Source organism: Crocuta crocuta, unplaced genomic scaffold, assembly GCF_008692635.1.
Source record: "Crocuta crocuta isolate KB4526 unplaced genomic scaffold, BGI_CrCroc_1.0 scaffold13, whole genome shotgun sequence".
In the NCBI taxonomy this organism is placed as follows: domain Eukaryota; kingdom Metazoa; phylum Chordata; class Mammalia; order Carnivora; family Hyaenidae; genus Crocuta; species Crocuta crocuta.
In genome coordinates, this window is record NW_027530007.1 from 3,315,350 (window position 1) to 3,333,921 (window position 18,572).

The 18,572-nt window shown below is 38.6% G+C and overlaps 1 protein-coding gene across 4 annotated transcripts in view; it reads left to right on the forward strand.

Annotated features, from left to right (window-relative positions):
- RERE (arginine-glutamic acid dipeptide repeats) overlaps positions 1 to 18,572 on the forward strand; it is a 439,014-nt gene that overhangs the window by 190,249 nt on the left and 230,193 nt on the right. The window lies entirely within an intron of this gene.

The following is an 18,572-nucleotide window of genomic DNA, read 5'->3' on the forward strand; positions in this document are numbered from 1 at the left end:
CACTTGACTCTGGCAGGCTGCCTTGCCTGCTCTGCTCACCTTCACGGAAACCCCAGGTTAATCTGTTGTTTTGGTGCCTTGGAGCCAGCATCTGTTGTTTTTATGTATTTTAAATGTTCCCTGCAGCAACCTTCAGCCACTCTGGGGTACCTACGTGGGCTGTCTTATTTCTTGAGGTATAATTATTGATTAAGGAAATGTACTAATCTGGTTTCTGAGCCTTGTAGGTTTTGAGGAATCTGCCTCTTTCCCTGTATTGTATAGAAGCCCTTTTATTTTTAGGGGCTGAACATTTAGAAAATGTTCTGCAGAACTCTAGGTTTTCCCAGCAACATAATACATGGTGTTACAGTAGAAGTTATTATATACGTGAGAAACAGTGAATCAGAATGTGTTCTAAAACTGTGTACTCCAAAAGAAATAAGAATGTTTTGTATGTGGCCATTTAAAAATCACTCTTCTAATGGCAAGAGCATGTTAATTGGTAATTCTTTGAAGCCATCTTTATGAGCAATTAATCCTCAAATTCAGGAATGTAGGTTTTTGGCAGTCTTCTCCTCTCAGTTACCTGAATCCCACATTCTAGGTGCTTCATCATCCATTCCCCAAATACTTAAGAGAACAGGGAGGGGTAGTGACTACAGACTTGAGCGTTCACCTGTGCTTTTTGGCTGGCCTTTCTTGAATAGCATGTCTTAAATGTGCTCCTCTGCAGGTTGGGCAGGAAACACATATGGTGCAGTTGATCTGAGGACCTTCTGGGGAAGGGTCTTCAAGGCTGATATTTATGTACAGAAAAGACCATGTGTATATATATATGACCATATATATATATAAACATGTATATATATATATACATTCATATATATATACATAATATATATATATACATACACACAAAGACATATACAAAAAGTGTACTTCGGTTTGAAAAATTGGTATTCAGTTTGTTAAGGTTATAAATTAAAGGATACTTTTTTTTTTGACACTGCTTTATTTTTAAAAAGTTCAGTTTACTAATCTTAACCCTTGTAAATTAAACAAGTTTTTACAGTCACTTTTAAAGGCTTTTGGATTAGGATTGGTCTTTTTTATAAAGTAGTTAGTATCTCCAGTATTTAGACTTGCAAATAATTAAATATTTAATTTCTATTGTTAAGGGATCTTTTAACACAGACCTTCTCAAATACTTAACTTTTTATAAATGAAGTAAATTAGACCTATTAATGAAGTGAACCTAAAAAGGTGTCTTAGCTATTTCAGTGCCGGGCATAAACTCACTTCGGTTTCAATCCTGACTGCATGTTTGAATCTATTTCACAGAGAGAGACAGTCCAGCACAGTCCACCACTGGGGCGGGGGGAGAGGTGGCAAGAGGCATCCTCTGTGCTTTTATCTTTTGATAGGCAAGATGGGGCTCAGAATACCCACCTCAGGGCTGTGATGGGGATTAAGTGAGTATACACAGATATGCAGACTTCTTTAGGAAAGGCCAGGCCTCTAAGGAAGTTGGTAGGTGTTACTTTTTATTTTATTTTATTTTTTAAAAAAAATTTTTAATGTTTTATTTATTTCTAGGAGAGAGAGACAGCGTGAGCAGGGGAGGGTCAGAGAGAGAGGGAGTGACAGACTCTGAAACAGGCACCAGGCTCTGAGCTGGCAGTCAGCACAGAGCCCGACGCGGGGCTCGAACCCACGAACCGCGAGATCATGACCCAAGCGAAAGTCAGACGCCTAACCGACTAAGCCACCCAGGCGCCCCTGTAGGTGTTACTTTTTAAAATGGAATTATAGGTCTGTTGTTGTAAGCCAAATTCTTTTAACCTTAAGAGGAATAAAAATATCAAATATATCCTGATTTTCTTTATTAACCCAGAAAATATTAATATACTTAGTTTTTTGAGAGAGAGAGGGCATAAGTGAGTGAGGGGCAGAGAGAGAAAGAGAGAGAGAGAGAGAGAAGTAGGGCTCACCTGAAGCAGGTTCTTGTTTGTTTGTTTGTTTTGTTCCCCTGTGCCATGAGGAGTTAAGAAAGCAAGCAGGCTCATGGTTTTTGTTTATTTACCCGAAGTAGGTCTCATGCTTATCCAATGCGGGTTTCGAACTCACACTGTGAGACCTGAGCCCAAGTCAGATGTGTTTGACTGAGCCACTGAGGCACCCAATATACTATTGATTCTCTTGAATCTTTCTCAGTTCTAAATCTTTGTGAGGATAAAGGGCACATATCGGTTTAAGGAGGTCATTACCAGCCCAGTTAATTTGGGTTGCTTAATTTTTAACAACAGGTTTTTCAACTGTTCAACCTTTTCAGATATGTACTCTTCCTAAAGGAAGATCTTTATGGTCACTAAGCCTCTATGTTCAAAACTCCATAAGGATCTGGCTTCTCACCTCACCTTGTCTATTCTTTGGCTAGCCATTGAAGTCTGCAACTCTCTGTGGAANAGAGGGAGACACAGAATTGGAAACAGGCTCCAGGCTCTGAGCTGGCTGACTGCACAGAGCCTGACGTGGGGCTTGCACTCACGAACCGAGAGATCATGACCTGAGTCGAAGTTGGCGCTTAACCGACTGAGGCACCCAGGCGCCCTCATTTCAGATTTTCCTCTAAAGACACTTGAACGTGATGGGGATCCTAAGATGTATGTGCTTCCTCTCTAAAGATGAAGATCTTTGGCCCTAATGCTAGGATTTTGTGTTCTGCATTTTCTTAGCCCTGTATAATCCGTATGCATATTTAAAATGCTGGGTGGAATGCTCACAGTTTCACACAGTCTTATCTGACTAGTGACGTCTTGAGACTTGAGTGACACAGCAGTAGGCTCAGGCAGAACTTTTTGTTACTTATTCAGAAACCATCTCAATAAAGTGTGGAAACCCATGGAATTCCTGGCTAAAGTTATTTTGATGGTGGACATTGCTCTCAAACATCTCTGCTGATGTTCATGTGGCTCCTGTTGGATATGGGCTCTGGCCTCAGGACCTCACTCTGGTGGGTCAGTCATGGTGCACTCATTCCTGGTGAGGGGTAGCTGTGTGTCTGAATTGGTCTTGCGTCTAGCTATGATCCGAGTTTGCCATAGTCGATAGAGAGCTTTTGTTTTGGTGGTATTGGTTATGCAGTTTAGTTATTGCTTCTTGAGACCCTTTCTGGAGTACATCATGTTGAATATAGAAAGCTGGCATTTTGTTGGGGTGGGGGGCACAGCAGACGCTGAATCTGTCTAGCTAATTCAAAACATTATATGAAGTTCAAAAAAAAAAAAAGAAAGATGCAGAGTTTATCAAAAGCCTCTTCATGCTCAATATTTTGATAAAAAGACTAAGAACCCCAGTATTTTTTCCCCTTAATTGATGGCATACAGCTTGGCTTGTTAATGGCCTGCGCACATATATCAGAGAGCAAGCTTACCTGTTGTTCCACTGTTCTTCACTGTCACCCTCTCTGTCAAGTTCCGAACATGGTTTTCACACAAGAAGGTACAAGAACAACAATAAAGGAAGAATGAATGATAAAGAAGACCAAACTAAATGAGAAAAATAGATCATCTAAATTAGATGGCAAATGGATTTCTTCTCTTTTTCCAGGTGATTGAGGCTGAATGTAGTACATTTGGAAGGAGTGCTCTGATCAATTGACTATGTTTTCCTTGGGTGCAGATATGGGAACGTTTGCCATCCCTGGTCTAGATTCACAAATGAGCTGAGTTTTTAGCCCAGATGAAGGACATGACAAGGAACTTGGAGATGTGATATTAGAGGCACTCTACTATACCTGTTAAGGCATTAGTTAAAAGCTTTATTGTGTATGTTTCAGGCTAGTATACTTGATATTACCTCAAGAAAAATTATTGAGCAGTTTATAAACATAATGCTTCTGAGCAAATGTGTCATTTTCAAATCAAAGCCCTTTTATATTGTAGTCTTCTGTGCCATAAAAGTTACATTATCACTTGAACTGCTTTACTTATTTAGTGAGCGTTTCTAGGGTAGTAGTCAGCAAACTTTTTCTGTAAAGGGCCAGACAGTAAATATTTTCAGCTTTGCTGTAGGCCATTGATTCTCTTTTGTAACAACTCAATTCTGCCCTGTGTCCTAAGAGCAGCTATAGACAAGATACAAATGAGTGGGCATGGCTGTGTTTCAATAAAACTTTATTTGTGGACACTGATGTTTATAATGGTATTATTTTCACATGTCGAGAAATAGTCCCTTCCCCAGTTAAAATATGTAACAACCATTCTTTGCTTGTGGGTCTTGGAAACAGGCAGTGGGGTCAGATTTGACCTGTAGGCCATAGTGCCAGTCTCTGCTCTGTGGGTTTCCTGCCACGGTCTCTAATTCTGCCTGTTTTAATAATCCTTATAATTCTTTTACTACCTAGTATAATATTTTTTACTTGTTTGTATTGTTGAGACTTTTTGGATTAAGTTGTAGTTTTTCCCGCTTCCCATCAGACTCTGTGAGGCATAGAAAGATGCCTTATGAATAATGGGATTCCTTCCCCCCACCCCAGTTAATTCAGTATAAATTCTTCTCAGGACGTTTGCTAATGGAGAAGATATCCCTATGAAATAGTTGCCATCCCAGATCATGCCACTTTGAAGCCCTGTGTTTATTTGTTTTCTTTTTGAGTGTATATACGTCTCCCCTACATAGAAACTGAGGAAAGAAAGTAAATTAGTTAATATGTCACCATTATAAACTGGCACAATCATTAGTATCTTCAGAGACGTTATCACCTCACAGTTGTGTGATGTGCTCTGGGAGTCTTATTTGTTGGTTGACTGTAAAAGCAAGCCAGCAGGCAGCCTTCCAGAGACCTTTTCTGTCCAGCACAGAACCTGGAGGAACTGGATTAACACCACAGCATGGGGAGAGACAGCAGAGGGGGTGGGGGTTCTATTGTTTGAATCTCCAAGCTGGATACAAAAATCAGCCTGATGGACTGTGACGAATAGAGTCCCAATCACAGTGAAACAAGATTTATATTTACCTAGAGTCTAATTGGACTGAGATTTCCTGCAGTTATGTTAAAATCCTCGGCCCTTTTGCTTAGTGAGCAAGCGTTTGAACTCCTAAGCTCTGGAGGTTTAGCTTTTGCTGGCTCAATTAATTGTTAAATGTTCCCTTTATTATAATTATACATCGACGCCTTGCTTTGTAGTAGCTGAGGAAATTGCTGAAAGAGTTGTTTAATCTGTTACACTCTATCAGTTTTGTAAAAAGCTCTTTTTAAAAGGAAACAATTTTGATTTGAAGTGGCATGGTGGTATTTGAGTTGGAGAGCATCATTGAAATTGAAATGCAGGAATTTGGCTCCACTCTTGACAGGGATTGGCTTGTAGTTGACGTTGACCCATGTGTTTGTCATCTTTCCAGATGCTGCCTTCTATTTATTCTGACGGCTTCACCAGCTGAGAAAACCAGACTTTCCAAGATTAAAAACATTGTCTGTGAATTTAAAGATGGAGCAGGGTTTTATGTTTGTTGAATTACTTTAAAATGTATGTGTGCAAGAATGATTTCCTTTTGTAAAACATTTAAATACTGTAGAACAGATACTTGAGTATCTGAGTACATGATTTTTGCTTTGAAGATATCTGAATACCGTGAATGCTACCAAAAGTAAAAATAGGCTGTTCTAGTCTTTGTATGATTATGTTGGTATGAATTTTGTAATAAAGTTTTAATATCATGAAATAAATGGGAGCAGTTAAATAAGTCATCTGGTTCTTTTAGGTTAATGCTTAAAATGCCTGGAAATGGGGCCCCTGGGTAGCTCAGTTGTTTGAGTGTCTGACTCTAGATCATGATCTCAGGGTCATGGGATCGAGCCCAGTGTTGTGCTCTGCACTGAGCTTGGAGCCTGCTTAAGATTCTCTCTCTCCCTCCCACTTGTGCACACTCATGTGCGTGTTCTCTCTCTCTCTCTCTCTCTCTTAGATAAAAATGAATAAATAAAATGCCTGGAAATGGATAGACTTCTAAAGTCACTTTACCAAGTCTGTTACATTCATACATAATGACCCTTTATCATTATGATGCATTAAATATCAGTACCTTTACATCTTTTTCATTATTTCACCATTAAATATGTGCTCAAGCTAATCAAGCAGCATACTGTATGCTATATATGAAAGAAATTCTACATTTGTTCACTCATTTGACTCCTGAATTTATTTTCTCACTTACATTTCTAAATTTCCTGATTCAGTTGCCTTTTGAAGAAATGCCTCTTCAGCGTTGTCCAGTGTGATGATTAGTAAAATGTACAAACTGAACTGTAAAATACAAAAGTAGAGTTGTTTTATATTCCCTCCAAAGGCTGTAGGCATTGTCTTGACTTTCTTTGTGTGCTGGGCAGATGTTGGTGCTTGACAGATGGTGTGTTAGTGGCTCACTTTAAACTGATCAATAGAGATTGATATAGAGTTTAAAAAAAAAACAACTTGGGAGGAGTTGATTATATAGCTTTAAGTTCCTTTTAAAAAGGGGAAATGGAGCGAGTTTATAATACTTATTTTTCATGTTATTTCAATATGTTACTTTTCATTATTCTTAGCTTTTACACTAACATTTTAATTTGTGCTCCATTAGTAAAGCCGCGTGTAACTGTAGGCTCTGAGGCAGGCTGTTAACTATTGTCAGGTGGTCTGTCATCCTCCTGGGCTGCCTTGTAAAACACTGGCCATGCACACAGTTACCGAATTGATTGAGGGACTGTTAACAATACTTTGGGTAATTATATATTTTTTTCTCTTTAGTAGAGGGAAGGGAAATGTCAAACTCCTCACCTGTTAATGTTTTTATGTTGTCGGGAACAATAAAAGCTAAAAAGTAGTGGTTTAATTACCACGAATCCATAGTGCAAAAATGCAACCAAAGTGTTGTTGGGGTTTGTGTTTGAGAATTAACTCCAGCAGCAGCACTCAGACTGGGGGAGATTATGTTTTTTCCTTACAAGGGGTTTAATGCCCCACCATCAGGATGGATGATGGACACCTGAGTTCCAGTTCGCTCTCTGTACTGGCTGGAAGACCTTTTGAGGGAGAAAACCCCTGGCTTGTCTTTCAGGCTTAGGAACTAGAATACTTTTAAAGTTTGCAACTATCCAAAAAGTAAATGTTTGGCATCATGGGCTTGTAGTGCTTTTGGCATTCAGGTCCCGATTGGTGGAGGCTACTTGTTTGTAGAGACCTGCAGTTTTGTTCTGTGTTTTACTTCTTCATCTCCCAGCTTCTGGGATATTCAGTGCTGTGGTATCTGGTACAGATGTCTGTGGGTTTCTGACGTCATTTCAGTGTTGTTTCTGTAACTCACCTTCTGTGCTGATTAGAGGCCATCCCATTTTATGTTCTCTCAGTTTACCTGCTCCTTTTTGCCTTTGCCCTGGGAAAGCATTTATAACATGTGGCTATAGGTCTTTCTTTTAATTTTTCCCCCCATATTTTCCCTACTGCATTTGTTCTTTTTTGTTTATCATGAGCATATAGTACATTTTCAGGGAGGAAGATGGAAATGTTCAGATGAGCAAAAGTTAAAAATCTCAAATGCACAAATATACTGGTAATATTTTGTTGTATGTCCGCTTTCCATAGTAAACAACGTGTGGGATTAGGCTGTTCACTGTTTTGTAATAATGCCTTTGAAATTGACATGTCCTGAATTTATTGTCATCCCAGTATTTATAAACTTGAATCATTATTGCTGCATACAATACCGTTAATACTGGAGTTCTCAATCAGGAAGGGTCTATGGTCACTCCAGGGAAATGTGAATATAATTCAGGGGACTGTGAACTTGGGTGGGTAAAAATTGTATCTTTATCTTCAGTAATTCATTACATTTCAGGTGACATTTAGCACTCAATTATGCTTTAGTTATGAAGATAGGCAATAAGCCTTAGTAATGTTGGCAGTACCTTTGACACCAATATAAATCACAGATATTCCCATATCACATAGCATAGAGAAAAATATCTGAAAATGATGTCACTACTTTGAAATTATGGATGTTATTAAGGGAATAACCTTTAGTAAATTTTATTTAATGAGTCAATAAAGAGGTACATATATTACACATATTTTTTCTCATGCTGTGATAGGTATTTCAGTGCATTTTTTTGTGAATTTAAAACAAAAATTATTTTTGATGAGTTGTATATTAGATTGCTAAAGGCATCTGCGGCATGAAAAGCATTAGGTGGACCCATGTTAGTATATCGATATCATAACGTAACCAACTATATGTTGTTGTTTTTAAGTTCTCTCCAAATACAAATAATATAAACAGTAGTGGTGAAAACTTACATATTCATTTCTGCTCACTCTCCCTAGGAATAGAATTGCTGAGTTAAAGGGTATGTCTGGATGTCCAAAGACTTTTAATATACTGCCATTTACAATTTTTTTCGAATTTACCCTCATGTACAATGGGACTTTGGCCTCAGCGAGTGACTGAATTTGTGGTTTTGAAATTGGAGAAGTGTTGTCTAGTTAGAGCAGGAGACTTTATGTCACCTTTGGATAGTAAATCTTCACATCAGAGAATGGATCTGACACATTTGTGCGCTCTGTTTTTTATCCACATTTAATGGTGTGGAAAGAGGAGATAAAGCTGTGACAGACATTATTAGAGTGAAGGTCTTCTTTCTAGTATGAAGTAAAATATGGATTATATTCTGAGACCTTAGTGTAATATGAATTCTGGTCAGCTTTAACTTTTACAAGTGATAAAACATTCCAGAAAATTTGATTATCAGTGGTGCCTGTATTTTTGGTGGAGGAACAGCCACATATTCTCTCTGAAGTCGTACAGTCAGACCCACATGGAAGTGAAGATGAAAGGGAGAGCCCGATGGTGCCAGTGGACCCATCAACCTTGCCATTCACCTTGTGGGAGAGTCTCCCATCCCTTATTCCTCTTTGTGAGACCCTGGGTTCGAGTGGTAGCTAGAAACTTCACTTAGCTGTGAAGTCTCTTCAGGGAGGCAGTGGTAGACTTTGTTCTGCTTTATTGTATCTGCCTCTGGGGATCAATTCTTAATCCTTCTGGAAGGTAATAGTATATGCTATTTTAGTTTTAGTCATTCTGAAATGAGAGCTGCATTCTATGTTTGTTTTTTTTTTTTTTTTTAGTGTTTTATTTATTTCTGAGAGAGAGAGGGAGACACAGAATCCGAAGCAGGCTTCAGGCTCCGAGCTAGCTGTCAGCACAGAGCCTGATGTGGGGCTTGAGCCCACGAACCGTGAGATCATGACCTGAGCCAAAGTCGGGTGCTCAACTGACTGAGCCACCCAGGCGCCCCTCCACTGTTATTTGTGATCCATTTCATGTTCTACCTCCAGCCTGTACCTTTGCCTTCAGGCTGACAGGAAGGAATAAGGAGGGGATGGGGCCTCCTCTTTTCAGTAATCCCTTTCCAGAAGTTGAAATACTGTAGTTCTGTTTATATCCCATGACCAGAGTTTAGGCATTTTATAAAACCAGCCGTAAGGGAGGCTGAGAAATGTGGTCTTTATTCTGAGGGGCCACAGGCCCTCTTGGACATTATTAAGAAGGAGAGAAAGAACATTGTCCTCCCCTACCTGTCTCTGCACAGACACTAAAACACAAGTGCAATTAAAATTATTGCAGACATACCGTTATTTTTGTTTGTTTGTTTCCATGTCCAGCCCTGATAATAGATTGTGAACTTGTCAAGGGAAGGACAATATTTTTATTCATCTCAGTATCTCTAGCACTTAGCTGGTATGTAGCTGGTGCCCAGGAAGTCTGTGTGTGAATGTTTTATAAGTTTATGATTATGTTTCTTGTAGCATATACTTATCTTCATTTTTTAGCTTTAGTATAATCTTGATAGGATTTGCCTTTACTACTTGAGTTAAAATAGAGAAGTCTCATTTCCCCCCCAAAATTCTGATTCATTTCCTCTCAGCAGATGTTCAAAACATGATTTTTATGAAGTACACATTACAAAAAGGAAAAGTCTCATTAAGTGTTATATTGGCACAGAGCGGCTACACTCCTTTTTTGAAGTGTGTTGAGTACAGTTTCATGTAGAAACCAGCCAGGGCTTCTTATACCAGACAGTAAACTAAATCTGTCCTCTTTTTTTGGGAATCAGGAGGCATTTAGATACTTTAAATACTGCTGCCTTACATAGATCTTTGCTAATTTTGATTATAAAATTGACAGGTAGATGACGATTAGCAGAGCAGATTACCAGTTAAGATTCCACTCCCCCACCCCCATTCTAGCCTGAGAACGATGTATATGTTATGAAACAAAATTACCACATAGAGAACCCTAAGGAGGTAGGTAATTGGAAACTGTTGTGTAGGTGGAATTTTTTTCCATAAATACCTGTTGAGTACTTATGAAATCACATTTTGTAATTCACAATGGGCTAAAGATCTTTAATGAAAATCTGAGGTCTCAATATTTATTCCGTCATATGAAAGTGAGTAGAGCTTTTAAATTATTCTTGAAATATCTTTAGTCTTTGACTTTAATTTTAAAATAAACACCTGGCCAAAAACAATAGTAACAACAAAAACCCAAATTAAAACAATAATGATATAAGGGTGAGAAGGAAGAGGTATGGATAGAATGAGAGAGTCAGGGAGTAGACATTTTACCTTAGAAGTTTATATAAATCAAAGCCGAGAATTAAATTTGAGGCCTGGATTAGTCTTTGAATAAACTAGGAGAATAGGAGAATTTAATGGGGTTTGTTAGATGTCAGCAGTAGTATTAGTGGCATGTTGATGAGTTGATAACATAACGGGATCTTCTGTATCTATAACTTTAACTTTGTGCAAGGCATTTCGTGGAGGTGAGGCGGAGTAAGATACAAAAGTAGACAGGATTCTAGTCCTTGATCTTTCATTTTATAGGGAGAAATTATTCAAGTAATGTTATATGTCAGTAACTGGTAGTGAGTGGGCAAATGCCAACTGAATAGGACAGACTCTAAGTTGGTGATACTGGGGAAGACACGAAGGACCATGAAGAGCTTGATTTGGGACCTTGATTTAGGACCAGGTAGAAGCAGAGCATCTCTGATAGGGGTAACAGCATGTGGAAGTTGATGAACAAGGGCATGATGTGTTCATAGGTGATTCAGGAACCAGTTGAGTCGATGTAAATATGCTGAAAGAAAGAATGAAAAGAGTAGCTTGTGGTTTTTCTCTTCCTTCTCATGCTTTTGTGTGAATTGCAGTTTGTCAGTCAATGACTCTACTCTGGTGGTTGTAATTTTGGGGTAGCAAATTCTGGATGCTTGCCTTATTATTTGGATCTTGATTTGATAAGTTTCTTTTAAGGTGCTTTTTTACATGCCTTCTTCTCCTTTAAGTGTTTCTAACACAGCTGTGTGGATGTTTGGGTGAAAGACTGATCACTCAAGAAGAGAAATCACTCATGGGATTGTTGTGTGGCTTGGTAAATAAAACACAGGTAAATTTTTGTTCGACAGGATATCAGTCTCAGAAGCAGTTCAGCACAGTATTTATTAATATGTGCCCTGTACCTTGTGTGTAGACCTAAATCCATTTAGTGAGTTGAGCCTACTTTTAATAAATTTCAGTTAATGTCGACATTATGATTTATTTGAAATATATAAGCAAATTGTTTAGTAGTAAAAAAAAAGGAAAGTAGGAAATTTTTGTCTTCAGCATTGGTAGCTAAAGAAATCCATAATAAATGAGCATCTCTCTCAGACTGGAACTAAACTTTTATTTTCCCAGCCGTTAGTTATATTTAAGTCCTAACTCTTTCTGAGAAGTTGGTAATAAATACTTGGAGGGAAAAAATATTTTATGAACATATACATGGTTTTACAAGGAAGGCTTACAAGATGTGGAGCCTGTAGTGCACACACAAAATAATTGGTGTGGGAAATTCTGTAGCTTGATGCTTGAACTGTGAAACAGTTGCTTTTACAAAATTGAGAACTGCAGACTACAATTAATTGTCATTAATTTCCTTGAATAGAAATATGTTCCATTTACTGTACAATCATGAGCCAGGCTTGAATGAGTTTAAATAGATGAAATCTAAATTATACTGACGGTCCATTAAACACTAGCAGAAAACCCGTAAAGAAAATGGATTCACTATGATACCAGTTTATAATAAAATCATTTGCCAAATAAGAGTTATAGCCCAGGCATTGTAAATTCTCCTGTGTATTTCCAGTGAGCACTGCAAATTGGTTGAACCATTTATTGTAAAGCCCAGGCTCCCAGCACATTGTTTTCTGAGTAGGAGCAAGCAGTGTTGCTTGAAATCTGCTCTGCAGGATGTGACACAGGAAGATCAGACTAGCAATTTGTTCGCTGTCAGCCATATGGGGAGAGAGAGGGATCTTCACTCCAGCCTGCCGCTGGTTGTTTTTTCCTGTGATTACTGGGCACAGTGTTCCTAAAAGCCTTTGAACTCTGTCTGCGTTGGTTTCCTAAAACTCACATATTTCAGCCATGTTCCAGTTGTAATCTTTGCCATGGGGACCTGTTGTTATTTTCATTAGCCATCAGTCATCCTCTACTTAATAGGGAATTTATAGCAAAAATTCACTTTTTTGATAGGATCCACTGATCTAGGGGTAGGGCTGGCACTCACCTTCTCAGGCGCTAACAAGGTAGGTATGGTGGGGCAGCAGGAGTGAGAATGGGCTCGAATTCCCCTCCTCATGTCTCTAATGGCCTCACTGACACACTTTGCTTCCAGGGGGCAGATGCCACTGCGAATTTTTAAGATAGATCCTCCTCTCCCCATGAGATTCCGTGCGTTCTCTTAGGACGGCACAAACACAGTCGTTAGAAACTGTAGGAGAGATGCACATCACTTAACGGGAGTTTGGGTACTGGGCTGCCTGGGTCTTTTTCACTTTTGGGATTCAGTGTGGATCACAAGGAGGGCTTTTAAAGGAATATCTGCAGAAGGAAAAGGCGATAAGAGTGCTTCAGACGCTCTTTGCTTGGCTATGAGTGTTATCCCAGGGCCAGTCCTCAGAGCTTCAGTGTAGCTGGTAGGATTGCTGCTGCTCCTGCTGCTGGCGGCAATATCTCACTTGCTCTTGTTTTATGGCATTTTGAAGCCCATGTAGCATGGGATGGATTTGGTGGAGGGGAGGGGTCTTGTTGCAGCAGTTATTCCAAAACATTAGCATCACTTCTTCAAGTTAGAAAGACGATTGTTTTGGATCAGTCTTTAAGCTTTTGATGTACTAGAAGATTTTCTGACTTCTAGAGGAGGAAAGGAAAGGTGGGAAATTAGAACAGAGTCTCTTTTAGTTTGTTATGACCTGTTCCCCCCAGCCTCCCAGCTGGGTTTTCTCATCATTGAATTTCTTATTAGCAGTGAGGATAAAGACAGATGAATATTTGCTAGAAGTATATGGTGTTCTGATTTTAGATAAGCCAGTGTTAGCTTTATACTGCTAGTCGAGAACTTGTAGACATTAGAATACGTGGAATTTAATTTTCATGAAGTTTGAAAAGGAAGGGACCAAGGATGTGTTACTTGAGATCTTTTTTTCCCACCGAGTTGAGAATCTTTAAGATGTTGCAGGTCAATTTTGGTGACCATTTTCAGGGTTTGAACCCAAGATAAAGGTAAGCACTTGAGAGGATTTCACTTACTTAGGTTCTATTTTCCCAATTGTTTCCTTTCCCCCTTTTAGCTCTCCACTGCTCCCAGATGATGTATCCCTTGCCCACCGAAGAATGTAGCAGAAAACTGAAAGTAGACCATCCTGCAGTTGAGTTATTTCTTAAAGAAATATTTATTAGAGAATAGCATCCTTTATGTTCATTTTGATAGATCAGAACAGCATTCTTATGAGGGTCTCATAGAACTTCTTTTCTGTTTTTGTTCAGGTCATTTGTTCCTTGTATAGTTTTTGAGCGTTTATTCTGGAATGTAATGTATTGTTAGGTACAGAGGTGAGGCATGATGGATCTATCTGACTGTTGTTCAGATGGGGAGGCTGCTGAAGAGGTGAGAGGCTCCTCCATTGGAGGCCCTGCTGTGTGGACTGGGATTTCAGTGTTGTTTCTCGTATTTGTATAGAGCTGCATACCCTTTTGTATGTTGGGCATTTGGAAACCCCCATGTTAACTAGTGAGATACTTGTAGACTTTTGATTCTGTCACATTAGACCAATGGGCTGTTACCGCACCGAACGGTTCAGTGTCCAGGTAGAGGAATCCTTTGTAAGAGAAATGGAACATGGAAGAACAGAGAATCCTGAGAGTGAACCTCCTTGTCCACCACTGTGTCACCCAGCCAGGCCTCTGGGAAATTTATTTGGGAGATGGTCTGTTCATGCATTTTTTTTTTTTTAAACAAGTAGAAGATTTTCTTTTGGAAATTATATTAGAGTGACACTGCCATGCCTTGCAAAGGAACGAGAAGGTATTTCAAAGATTAAGAGGCAGAAACACATTAACAGGAGGGAAATTCTTTGAAGGACAGAGCACCATGGCTGAGCCCTGCCTGTGTATTGTGACTGCAGCTTTAATGCTGGGCTCACGGTGCTGCTTGCTCAATTAGTTGGTGAAGTAAAGTGTCCACTGTGCTCTGGGAGGAGGCTGTCAGGAAGGGTGCTGGCAGGTTCTTTGTGTTTCAGGATGACAGACTGCCTGATGCTTCAGGCTGGTTTTTTACCCTTGAGAGGACCATGCTCTTGCTCTATTTACATAAACCTGCTGATTTGCTGAGGGTTGTTGAAAAGCAGAGAGGGCTTTCTTTGCTTTAAGAATCTGCCTTCATGTTTTGGCTGACTTCCTTCCCCAGCTCAGCACATGCTCTGTTGTTTGCAGATGACACAATAGATTTTTGGACACAGAGCTTTGTTGAGGTTGTGAGAAATAGCCCAAAATGCCCCTGTTCAATATCAATGCATAGATCATGGATGCAGGATTTGAGGTCACTTAATTGTGTGATCCATTCCCTGGTAGAGGCTTGGTGTTAGAGAGCAAGCCTCAACCTAGACCCATGGTTTTATTTCAGACACCCGTGGTAAAGAAAAAAAAAAACTAGTTATCGTGTATTGTTTGAAATAGTTGATATCGATGGTAATGGCCTCACTCATTATTCTGGCCTATTTCAGGCTTTCTGATTTTAAGATTAAAAAAATATATATTTGCCCTGCAGCAGCCATTTGCTCAATCTGGTAAACACGCATTTTCATATGGGTAATTTTGAAAATGTGCATTATGCACTTAATGGATTGCATCAGCTTTGCTCAGGTTTTACAGAACTGCTAGCTTTGTAATGGGGAAAAAAAAAAGAACAGCTTTTCTTTCATTTTTCCCCTTCCTTCCTTCCTTCCTTCCTTCCTTCCTTCCTTCCTTCCTTCCCTCCCTCCCTCCCTCCCTCCCTCCTTCCTTCCTTCCTTCCTAGAAAAAAGGTATCTGTAGTACTTGTGTTGGTTGTGGGGGATTTTCAGGTTGAGGGTCACTGATCCAACTGAGTGAAACCAATTTTATAACTGGCCTTAGACAACCTATGCACTCATAAATGGCATGAAGATTCTTGGCAGATCATTTTGGCTTTAAAAGATTACTGGGCATATATTCCAACTGAGATTTTAACATTGCTCTTTACTTATGTTCTCATCTTTCCCTTGCCAAATAAACCACTTTATTTTTGTGCTCACCAAAAACATCTATATAATGTTATTTTCTTCAGTAGTTGCTTAATTAATGAGACAAGAGGGAACTATTTTTTATGAGTATTTGGCCTTATTTAACCTTGTTTTGAAAATCATTAAGAGTAACAATAAGTAGATCCCCCCCCACCCCCCGTCAGTCNTTCTCTTTTAGTTAGACCATCCTAATTTTTACGAGAGAGTGATAAAGAAAAATCTGACTCTACAACAATTTTTCATGCTTTTACTTTTAAAGTGAATTTAAAAAGTCAGATCAAAGCAGTGTATTTTTTCCAATTTCTATGGCAAGTTAGACATGGTAAAAAAAAGTTTGTTACTCCTGATCTTAGTGATTCTGTGTTTTATGATTATTTACATAACACAGACCTTATAAATTTTGTTATTTATTAACGAAGTGAACTTATCTTTTTCATGTATAAGTTTCCAAATACTGATAGAGATCACTTGATCCAGTGACTTGTTTTATAGATTATTAGTCCTATGCATTGGAATCTCCTATATGAATTTAGATGAATTTGGGTTGAAATGGTAGCTTTTTAAATGAAAAGAGGTGATTTTTTTAATTTATTAATAAAGTATTAATAAGTAAATGTGGTAATTCCATATAGCAGGTTTAAGGATCTTTCTCACTCTGCCTTGTTCCTAATGGCAACATTCCTTGAGCCAAGGGGTATGAGTCCACCTTCAAGACTGCCAAGAAGTGTGTAAGGACAGGGGTGTCAGGGGTCGTCCTCCACATCCCACTATATTCCTTTCCTCCCTTCTCTAAGAGAGTTACATCCAGGTATATTTACAGATAATCATTTTCCTGAATGTAACTTTGTAGCGAGAAATAAAAGATTATAGATTCTCTTTCCTTTTCTGGAAAGTCTTTTTGTATACAAGTTAATAGCTACTTTAAGTCTCAGAGTTAGAGGGTTTATAGTTACAATGATTCTGTTGATTATGAAAAGTACATATAAAACTTTTTAAAGAAAGGGGGTGTTGCCATTTCTTTACAGAGGAGCCCCATGAGAATTGACTGCCTGGGGAGCTTAACTCATGCCAAAGTAGGTGCTGGTGGCATGAAGGAGTAAAGAGGATTTGGCATGGATAGAGAAGTGGAGTTTTGGATACTATAGCCCAGTGGAGGTTGAGATGTGGTGCAGGACCAAACCATTGTATGCAGAACTTTTTTTTTGGGGGGGGGTGTCCAATGAGCTTTAAGAAAGTGGAAGTCATTAGTTAGGAAGTGACCTATTTGTTTTGAAGGCAGAGAATATAGTTAGGTGTGACAGTGTTAAGAGAAGATAAGGCTTTCTGTAGGAGGTGATAGCAAGAAGAGGCCTATAGACTAATTCGTGTTTGGGTTGAGTGAGACAGGAAAATAATAAGGATCTAGAGATGTGAAATACTGGTACTTGGTGCAACAGGAATTGGAACAGGGAGAAATTAAGAACCTTGGGTTGTTCCAAAATTGTTCAAATGCATTTTTTTTTTTTTAAATCTAGGGAACGTTTTTTACTTGAATACCAAATGAGGAGTAGTAAGCCAAACATCTACTGAAGTGGGAAGAGTTCTCTTGTTTTTTTAGGATGATTAGCATGTTAAATGGATGTTGCCCGAATATTGAGCAGAGTTACTTAGCATCCTGGACCCTGGAATGAGAGAGAAAGTTCAGTCAACAAATTATTTCTGAGCTACTGTTGTACATAGATTGAGAGATTGAATCTTTGTTGTTGAGTCTATATCCGAATAAAGAAATCAGTTTGGGACATTTTGGATGTCTAGATGATTGGCATTCAGATTTCTTCTTTTTCTGGAATGACTGGGTTCCAAAATTCCTGGTGTCTTTCAGAAGTTTTTCTTGTTTGTTTTTTTGTTTTGTTTTTGGAAGAAAGTGTCATTGATGAGGGCTTTCTTCATGATCCATCTCTTCTTAGTGGGTCAGCTAGTGCTTTTGTACTGGACTGTCCAATGGATGATGACTCCAGATTTCTGCTCCTTTTTTTATTCTTGACTCTGCATGTGTGAAATAAGGCAGTAGAGGAATCTCCTTGTATTTTCAAGCGTCTTCAGTTATTTTGAGATACACTCATTATGAAGGATCATGAAAAAGGATAAAACAAATGACGTTTTGAATGTGGATATTATGGCCATTATCCATAGAAATTTTGATGGACTGCAGCTGCCTTTACTTCTCAGTGAATAATACATAGAAAATCCTGTCCTAAGTTATGATGATCTTGGGTTGTCATGTGGAGAATGTTCAAGTCCCTTTATAGCTACTTCTTCCCTTAAAATCATTGCTTCTTTTAAAAAAAAGTATCTTAACCTGCCATTTTAAAGACTTTAAACCAGCCCTTTAGACTCTAGCTATTGAGAGTATCAGAAATAATTATCCAACCATTTCCATGTCAGGTATAATTTAAGAAAGCACACTCTTATTCTCTTGAGGAAAGTGTGGTTTGGTTTACTACATTCCATCTGATGGTGGCTTTGGTTTTCTTTACAAAACAGAAAATAAAATGTGTTTAGGTTAAAATTTAATAGTTATCCATAATCAGTTAGATTTCTGTTTTCTTGGTTTAGGTGAAAAGGCCATTGTAATAGTATGTTCAAGGTAGTCTTCTTTACATGTTTCATTTATTTCCTCACAAATTATTTATTAAAAATAAAGTAGCAAAGTCATTTCTCCTTCTGAAGACATGGGGTATCTATCTGAATAAGACATTCAGAATTTTGTCTTGTGTAGCTGTGAGCAAGTAATTCCCTTGATCAAAGTATCGTCGTCAAAATATGGTTAATCCTGCGATATTTCCTTTTCCTTCATCTTCAGGCACCCTGGAAACAATAACTGAGGCTTTATCACATTCTTTAAATTATCACTGAAGTGGTCAATAAGAAC